Source organism: Triticum dicoccoides, chromosome 1A (genome assembly GCF_002162155.2).
Source record: "Triticum dicoccoides isolate Atlit2015 ecotype Zavitan chromosome 1A, WEW_v2.0, whole genome shotgun sequence".
Taxonomy (NCBI): Eukaryota; Viridiplantae; Streptophyta; class Magnoliopsida; order Poales; family Poaceae; genus Triticum; species Triticum dicoccoides.
Window position 1 is genome coordinate 148858117 of NC_041380.1, and position 10564 is coordinate 148868680.

Here is a 10564-nt window from a genome sequence, read left to right on the forward strand (position 1 = left end):
ACTTCTAGGATGACCCACACTTTTATAAAGAAGGAGAAGATGGTGTTATTAGACGTTGTGTACCTGAGCATGAACAGGAACAGATCCTACGCAAGTGTCACTCCAAGGCTTATGGAGGGCACCACGCTGGAGATAGAACTGCACATAAGGTATTGCAATCCAGTTTTTATTGGCCTACTCTCTTCAAGGATGACCGTAAGTTTGTCTTGTCTTGTGATGAATGTCAATGAATTGGTAATATTAGTAGACGTCAAGAAATGCCTACGAATTATTCACTTGTTATTGAACCATTTGATGTTTGGGGCTTTGGTTACTTGGGACCTTTTCCTTCCTCTAATGGGTATACACATATTTTAGTTGCTGTTGATTACGTTACTAAGTGGGTAGAAGCTATTTCAACTAGTAGTGCTGATCATAACACCTCTATTAAGATGCTTAAAGAAGTTATTTTTCCGGGGTTTGGAGTCCCTAGATATCTAATGACTGATGGTGGTTCACATTTTATTCATGGTGCTTTTCGTAAAATGCTTGCTAAGTATGATGTTAATCATAGAATTGCATATCCATATCACCCACAGTCTAGTGATCAAGTAGAATTAAGTAATAGAGAGCTCAGATTAGTTTTGCAAAAGACTGTTAATAGATCTAGGAAGAATTGGTCCAAGAAACTTGATGATGCATTATGGGCTTATAGAACTGCATACAAAAATCCTATGGGCATGTCTCTGTATAAAATGGTTTATGGCAAAGCATGTCACTTACCTCTTGAATTAGAACATAAGGCATATTGGGCTATCAAAGAGCTCAATTATGATTTCAAACTTGCTGGTAAGAAGAGGTTATTTGACATTAGCTCACTTGATGAATGGAGAACCCAAGCCTACGAGAATGCCAAACTGTTTAAAGAAAAAGTTAAAAGATGTCATGACAAAAGGATACAAAAGCATGAGTTTAATGTATGTGATTATGTATTGCTATACAACTCTCGTTTAAGATTTTTTGCAGGCAAACTTCTCTCTAAATGGGAAGGCCCTTACGTTATCGAGGAGGTCTATCGTTCCGGTGGCATAAAAATCAACAACTTCGAAGGCACAAATCCGAGGGTGGTGAACGGTCAAAGAATCAAACATTATATCTTAGGTAATCCTATAAATGTTGAAACCAATGTTATTGAAACCATAACCCCAGAGGAATACATAAGGGACACTTTCCGGAACTTTTCAGACTCCGAAAAGGAATAGGTACGTGGTACGGTAAGTAAACCGACTCCAAAACAGTTCTAATGGCAATTTTTCTCCATTTTGGAATATTTAGAAAATAGGAAAATAAGAAGCAGTCCGGGAAGGACACGAGGCTTCCACGAGGGTGAGAGGCGCGCCCTACCCCCCGGGCGCGCCCCCTGCCTCGTGGGCACCTCGTGTGCTCCCCAGACTCTGTTTTCTTGCACGATACTCCTTTTGGTCGGTAAAAAATCATTATACAATCTCCCGAAGGTTTTGACCACCGTATAATGCAAATATCTCCTGTATTTGTTTCAAGCTGTTCCTACTGCAGGTTAGAGCAACATGTCGTCCCAGGATTCAGAAGGATAAAGCTATGTGGCTGATTTCCTTGCAGATCGTAAGGTCTATGGCGATGTTGAGCATTGTGGTTGGACTACGGAAGAAGAAGAGGACTATGAACCCAAGGGAAAGGAGGAGACGAGCTCAGATGAAGATGAAGTCCCATTACCTCAACCAGGGGACATGCATGTGGAGTTCAAAAAGTCAAGCCTCCCTGATAGAGCAAAGAAACCTAAGATCGAGTTTATCCCTTTTCGCCTCTTGCAGGAAAACAAACATGAATTATGCAAGAAGATATTAAGCCTTGAGCAGGAGATCGATGACCTAAGGGATCAAAATTCTGTCCTCAAGCGCAAATTAAGGAAGAAGCCTACGCCATCAACAAAACCATCATCTTCTTCACCACCACCGAGGAAGGAGACACAAACATATGGGTATGGGCACTCCCCCAAGCTGTTGCCAAGGGGAGTGCCCCGGTATCGTATCACCATCACATCCTTTATCTTTTCCATTTTTCCTAGTTCGATCCTTTTGGTAATATCTTGATCTAGTAGCATAAAGTTTTAGTATGATCTAGTTGTGAGTTTTGCTTTATGATCCTTCTATGTAATCGAGTCCATGAGCTATATAATAAGGATTAGTGTTGAGTCAAGGGCTTGGTTATTTTGCTATGATATTGAGGGAATAAAATAAAAGAGAAAGAATAAAAAGAAATAAAAGAGATCATATGGATCTTATGGAGAGTAATGGCTTCACATATAAAGAGTATGATGAATACAATTTGTTGAGAGTTGACAAACATAGTTTTGGTCATCGTTGCAATTAATAGGAAGTAATAAAGAAAGAGAGGTTTTCACATATAAATATACTATCTTGGACATCTTCTATGATTGTGAGCACTCATTGAAATATGACATGCTAAAGAGTTGACGTTGGACAAGGAAGAAAACGTTATGGGTTATGTTTTCTTACATCTGAGATAAATTATATTGTCATGGATCATCCAACATGTTGAGCTTTCCTTTCCCTCTCATGCTAGCCAAGTTCTTTGCACCAAGTAGAAATACTACTTGTGCTTCCAAATATCCTTAAACCCAGTTTTGCCATGAGAGTCCATCATACCTACCTATGGATTGAGTAAGATCCTTCAAGTAAGTTGTCATCGGTGCATGCAATAAAAATTGCCTTCTAAATATGTATGATTTATTAATGTGGAGAAAATAAGCTTTATACGATCTTGTGATGTGGAAGAAATAAAAGCGATGGACTGCATAATAAAGGTCCATATCATAGGTGGCAATATAAAGTGACGTTCTTTTGCATTAAGATTTTGTGCATCCAAGCATAAAAGCGCATGACAACCTCTGCTTCCCTCTGCGAAGGGCCTATCTTTTACTTTTATCTTCTACCTTATAAAAGAGTCATGGTGATCTTCACCTTTCCTTTTTACATTTTATCCTTTGGCAAGCACAATGTGTTGGAAAAGATCCAGATATATATAGCTAATTGGATGTGAGTTTTCATGAACTATTATTGTTGACATTACCCTTGAGGTAAAAGGTTGGGAGGCAAAACCATAAGCCCCTATCTTTCTCTGTGTCCGGTTAAAACTTCATAACCATAAATATCGCGTGAGTGTTAGCAATTGTGTAAGACTAAATGATAGTTGAGTATGTGGACTTGCTGAAAAGCTCTTATTGACCCTTTTCGATGTTATGATAAATTGCAATTGCTTCAATGACTGAGATTGTAGTTTGTTAGTTTCCAATGAAGTTTATGATTCATACTTGAAATTGTGATTGAATTGTTACTTTAGCATAAGAGATCATTTGACAATATATATGTATGTTGCTGTTATAAGAATGATCATGATGCCCTCATATTCGTATTTTATTTTTATCGATACCTTTATCTCTAAACATGTGGACATAGTTTTTGATTTCGGCTTTCACTTGAGGACAAGCGAGGTCTAAGCTTGGGGGAGTTGATACGTTCATTTTGCATCATGCTTCTATATTGATATGTATTGCATTATGGACTGTTATTACACATTATGTCACAATACTTATGCCTTTTCTCTCTTATTTTACAAGGTTTACATGAAGAGGGGGAATGACGACAGCTGGAATTCTGGGCTGGAAAAGGAGAAAATATTAGAGACCTATTCTGCACAGCTCCAAAAGTCCTGAAACTTCACGGAAGTTATTTTCAGAATATATAAAAAATACTTAGCGAAGAAATCACCAGAGGGGGCCACCCACCAGCCATGAGGGTGGGGGCGCGCCCTACCCCCTGGGCGCGCCCCCTGGTGGCCCTCCGATGCCCATCTTTGGCTATATGGAGTCTTTCATCCGAGGAAAAATCATAAGCAAGCTTATGGGACGAAACTCCGCCGCCACGAGGCGGAACCTTGGCGAAACCAATCTAGGGCTCCGGCGGAGCTGTTCTACCGGGGAAACTTCCCTCCGGGAGGGGGAAATCATCACCATCGTCATCACCAACGATCCTCTCATCGGGAGGGGTTCAATCTCCATCAACATCTTCACCAACACCATCTCATCTCAAACCCTAGTTCATCTCTTGTATCCAATCTTTGTATACAAACCTCAGATTGGTACCTGTGGGTTGCTAGTAGTGTTGATTACTCCTTGTAGTTGATGCTAGTTGGTTTACTTGTTGGAAGATCATATGTTCATATCCATTATGCCTATTAATACTCCTCTGATTATGAACATGAATATGCTTTTTGAGTAGTTACATTTGTTCCTGAGGACATGGGAGAAGTCTTGCTATTAGCAGTCATGTGAATTTGGTATTCATTCGATATTTTGATGAGAGTATGTTGTCATCCCTCTAGTGGTGTCATGTGAACATCGATTACATGACACTTCACCATTGTTTGGGCCTAGAGGTTGGCATTTGGAAGTAATAAGTAGATGATGGATTGCTAGAGTGACAGAAGCTTAAACCCTAGTTTATGCGTTGCTTTGTAAGGGGCTGATTTGGATCCATATGTTTCATGCTATGGTTAGGTTTACCTTAATACTTCTATTGTAGTTGCGGATGCTTGCAATAGGGGTTAATCATAAGTGGGGTGCTTGTCCAAGTAAGGACATCACCCAAGCACCGGTCCACCCACATATCAAATTATCAAAGTACCGAATGCGAATCATATGATCGTGATGAAACCTAGTTTGACGATAATTCCCATGTGTCCTCGGGAGCGCTTTACTTCATATAAGAGTTTTTCTAGGCTTGTCCTTTTCTACAAAAAGGATTGGGCCATCTTGCTGCACCTTATTTACTTTCATTACTTGTTACTCGTTACAAATTACCTTATCACAAAACTATCTGTTACCGATAATTTCAGTGCTTGCAGAGAATACCTTGCTGAAAACCGCTTATCATTTCCTTCTGCTCCTCGTTGGGTTCGACACTCTTACTTATCGAAAGGACTACGATAGATCCCCTATACTTGTGGATCATCAAGTATTGCCACAACTCGTATACATGATTACCGGAGTTTTCTTGGTTATGTGTTGACGGATGGATACAGTTGGAGCATAGGGCTTGTTAGTTGTGTGATATATTGTGCCTCCCTATATCCCCAATACCAGATTGCATAACCAGAAAGTTTCAGGAGTTTATAGGTAGGAATTCAAGTAGCTCTTAGTTATTCTTCCGACAGATATTTGGTTTGTGATTGGGTGATCCTTACCATTTATTTGTTCCAGTCATACCTTGTTGTCTCATTTATCAACCTTTATCTAAGTGGCTTCTCACCTTTATGGCCGTGTAATGTAACTTTGGAATTCATTCGTTCAATCTATGTTCGAATGTTTATTGTGAAGACTATATGTTACAATTTCTATCTGTCTATCTTGGTTCTAACGGATGTCGCCCTCTTCAGGATGGCTCCTCCAATGCGTCTGAATCCGGACCACAACGATGGGGATCAGGCGAACCCTCCACCTCCTCCGCCTCTGGAGGCATGGCAAGCTGTCATGGAAGCCACCAACGCCAATACCCAGATGCTTTTGCAACTCTTGCAAGAGTGCAGCCAAGGCTAAGGCAACCAAGGAAATCAAGGTCAAAGGTAATTCAACAATCAGCCTCAGTTTGCTACCCTCAACCCGTTTCTTGCAAATCAGCCAAAGTCTTTCAGCAATTGTGCCGAGGCCATGGACACCGATAATTGGCTCATGGACATCAGCAAGCATTTTGAATGTAGCAATGTCAGGCCTGAGGACTACGTCAAGTTCGCTTCTTTTCAGCTCAAGGACGAAGCTGCTGATTGGTATCAACAATACAAAGATTCCAGAGGAGGCCGAGTGATTACCTGGACTGACTTCTGCCGGGATTTTAAAGCTCATCACATTCCAACAATTGTTGTTGAGAGCAAGCGTGAGGAATTCCGCAACCTCAAGCAAGGAAGCATGTCCGTGTACCAATACAACATCCAGTTTCAGAAAATTGCTCGCTTCGCAAGGCAGGACGTTCCTGATGAAAAGAGCATGATCTATCACTTCAGGGTGGCCTCAGAGAGGATCTGCAGTTAGCTCTCATTCTTGTTGAGCCTACTCAGTCCCTTCAGTTCTATAACATGGCCCTCAAGCAAGAAGCTGCCCAGCTCAAGTGTGAGGCTTCAAAGAAGAGAATCAGGGATGCAGTTCACTCATCTTCTTCCTGTCAAGTGGCAGCTAAGCAACAAAAGTTTTGGCTTCCTCCGCCTCCTCCATTTCGCTAGCCCTACCAGCAGAAGAACTCAGGTGGCCGTGGATCTTCCCACCCACCCAACCCAGGCTATCAGAACAAGTCTCAGACTCAAGCTCCGAGGACAGGTGCTCCTCCTCCTTATCATCGTCCGCTTTTAGAGGTCACTTACCACAGGTGTGGTATGAAAGGGCATTACTCTAACAAGTGCACCCAGAAGCGCCTTTCGCCTCCTCCTCAGGTTAGGTCAGCAAGTAATGCGGTTGTCAAGCACAATCCAAAGCATGCAAAGGTGAACATGTTGAACGCAAATCAAGCAGAGGATTCTTCAGATGTGATCGTGGGTAACCTCTCGGTTAACTCTATTCCTACTAAAGTTTTATTCGATTCTGGTGCATCGCATTGTTTCATGTCAAGATCATTTGTTTCTAAGCATGATTTCATTTCGGAGATGTTGAGAAAACCCATGGGAGTTGTTTCTGGAGGCTCTTCTATGAGGTCTACCACGATGATTCCTGATGTTACCATCAAGATGGGCAGTTATAAATTCCTGGCTTTCCCTTTTGTTCTTGGCGACTCTGATATTGATCTAATTCTCGGCATGGATTGGCTCTCTAAGCACAAGGCTTACCTTGATTGTGCTGCCAGGGAGATTAAATTGCCACAGTCTTCTGAGGATGTGATCTATGCCGCTCGTGATGAAATCATTCAGTTGTTCTCTCTCAATGAGAAGGGCGAGTTAGACGCAATTCCTCAGATTCCAGTTGTTTGTGAGTATCAATATATCTTTCCATAAGAGCTTCCGGGTATGCCTCCTCACCAGCCAGTTGAGTTCGTTATCGATCCTGAGCCTGGTACTAAACCCGTTTGCAAGCGTCCATACAAGCTTGGACCAAAGGAGCTGAAGGAATTGAAGAAACATCTCGATGAACAAGAGCGTCTGGGTCTGATCAGACCGAGTTCATCTCCGTGGGGTTGTGGTGTTCTTTTTGTCCAGAAGAAGGATGGCACGGATCGACTTTGCGTCGATTACCGTCCATTGAACAAGAAGACAATCAAGAACAAGTACCCACTTCCCAAGATCAATGAGCTATTCGAGCAACTCAAAGGTGCAAAGGTGTTTTCCAAGCTTGACCTCCATATGGGTTATCATCAGATTCGCATTCGTGAAGAAGATATCCCCAAGACAACATTCAGAACAAGCTTTGGTTCTTATGAATATACTATCATGTCTTTCGGCCTTGTCAATGCCCCTCCAACATTCTCTCGAATGATGAACTTCATCTTCAACCCCTACACCAATGGATTCGTCGTACTGTATCTCGATGATATCTTGGTGTTCTCCAAGAATAAGAAGGATCATGCCAAACAATTGCGATTGGTGCTCGACAAGCTCAGAGAGTATCAATTCTACGTGAAGTTCTCTAAATGTGAGTTTTGGCTTGATGAGGTTCTTTACCTTGGCCACATCATCTCCGCCAAAGGCATTGCTGTTAATCCAGAGAAGGTTTCTACAATTGTCAACTGGGAACCTCCTCAGAACGTCAAGCAGCTTCGCAGTTTCCTTGGTCTTGCAAGCCATTGCCAAAGATTCGTTGAGAATTTCCAAGATTGCAAAGCCTCTTTCCAACCTCCTCCAGAAGCATGTCAAGTATTCCTGAACTCCCGAGTGTGACATTGCTTTCAACACTCTCAAAGAGAAACTCGTCACAGCTTCGGTCCTAACTCCTCCTGATGAGTCCAAGCCATTCGAAGTTTTCTGTGATGCCTCATTTCAAGGTCTCGGTGCCGTGTTAATGCAAGAGAAGAAAGTTGTGGCCTATACTTCTCACCAGTTGAAGCCCAATGAAAGGAACTACCCCACTCACGATCTTGAGTTGGCGGCAGTTGTCCATGCATTAATAACATGGAGACATCTCTTGTTGGGAAGGCAAGTGGACATTTTCACCGATCACAAGAGCCTCAAATATATCTTCACTCAACCCAACCTCAACCTCCGCCAAACTCGTTGGGTCGAAATGATTCAAGAGTACAATCCAAGTATTGAATATACTCCAGGCAAGGCGAATGTGATTGCAGATGCTTTGAGCAGAAAGTCTTATTGCAACAGCTTAATTCTCAAGCCATTCCAACCGGATCTTTGTGAAGCTTTCCGCAAGCTCAACCTCCAAGTTGTTCCTCAAGGTTTTCTTGCCAACCTTCAAGTCACTCCAACTTTGGAAGACCAAATTCGTGAGGCACAACTCCTTGATACCATGGTGAAGAAGGTGAAACACGGCGTTGCCAAAGGCTTATCCAAATACAAGTGCTATCGCATTGATGACAAGGACACCTTATTCTTCGAGGACCAGATTGTGGTTCCTAAAGGTGATCTAAGGAAGGTCATAATGAATGAAGCGCACAATTCTCTTCTTTCCATTCACCCAGACAGTTCAAAGATGTACCATGACCTCAAGCAATCATATTGGTGGACTCGAACAAAGCAAGAAATTGCTCAATTCGTGAATGAATGTGATGTCCGTCGAAGGGTAAAAGCAGAACACCAACAACCAGCTGGTCTCCTCCAACATCTTGCTATTCTAGAATGGAAGTTTGATCATATTGAAATGGACTTTGTCACTGGCTTCCCAAAGTCCAAGTGTGGGAATGATGCTATCTTCATTTTCATCGACAAGCTTACAAAAGTGGCTCATTTCCTTCCAATCAAAGAATCTATCATGTCAGCTCAGTTGGCAGAGCTATACACCTACAGAATTTTCTCATTGCAAAGAATTTCGCAATTGATCTCTTCAGACCGCGGAAGCATTTTCACTTCTAAGTTCCAGGACTCCTTCCAGAAGGCCATGGGCACCAACATTCGCTTTAGCACGACTTTCCATCCTCAAACAAGTTGCCAAGTCGAGCGAGACAATCAAATCCTCGAAGACATGCTCAGAGCTTGTGTCATCTCTTTCGGTATGAAGTGGGAAGATTGTCTCCCATATGCCGAGTTCTCCTACAACAACAACTTCCAGGCAAGTTCGGGCAAGGCCCCATTTGAAATTCTATATGGAAGAAAGTGCCGTACTCCTCTCAATTGGTCTGAGACTGGTGAACGCCAACTCCTTGGCAATGACTTGATCACAGAAGCTGAAGAAATGTGTAAAGTCATCCGTGAAAATCTCAAAGCCGCGCAATCGCTCCAGAAGGGTTACTATGTGTAACACCCTCGATGCGACTATAGCTCCCATGTGTCGAGGCACGACTTAGAGGCATAATCGCATTGAAGGCATATGTCGCAAGTTAGGCAATCTTCACAACATCCCATGTAATATAAATAATAAAGGGGAGATAACATAGTTGGCTTACACTCGCCACGTCAATCAAGTACATAAATAACATTACATCATCCAAACCACTCATGGCCCGACTACGGCGCCAAAATAAAAGAGAACCCAACATGCGACAACGGTCCCGTTCACCCCCAACTGGGCACCACTACTGATCATCGGGAAAGGAAACATAGTAACATTGAGAGTCTTCGTCGAACTCCCACTTGAGCTCATACGCGTCTCCTGGAGCGGAATCATCAGGCCCTGCATCTGGTGTAAAAGTAATCTGTGAGCCACAGGGACTCAGCAATCTCGCACCCTCGCGATCAAGACTATTCAAGCTTTAGGTAAGGCAAGGTAAAATATGAGTGTAGCTGCAGCAAGCGACTAGCAAGTATGGTGGCTAACTTATTCGCAAAAGAGAGTGAGAAGAGGAGGCAAAGCACGAGCGAGAAGCTAGACAACAACCTGCACAAAGAAAACACCAACACCGCGTCCACTTCCTGGACTCCGCCGAGAAGAGGCCATCACGGTAACACACTCAGTTGATTCATTTTAATTAATTAAGGTTCAAGTTATCTACAACCGGACATTAACAAATTCCCATCTGCCCATAACCGCGGGCATGGCTTTCGAAAGTTCAATCCCTGCAGGGGAGTCCCAACTTAGCCCATGACAAGCTCTCACGGTCAACGAAGGAATAGACCTCCTCCCAAGACGTTCCGATCAGACTCGGTATCTTGGTTACTCAAGACACTTCGACAGGTTAAAACAAGACCAGCAACACCGCCCGAATGTGCCGACAAATCCCGATAGGAGCTGCACATATCTCGTTCTCAGGGCACACTCAGATGATACTAGCTATGAGTAAAACCAAACCTCAAGTTTCCCCGAGGTGGCCCCGCAGGCAGCTCAGTTCGAACCAACACTCAGAGGGAGCACTGGCCCGGGGGGGGGTTTAAAATAAGATGACCCTCG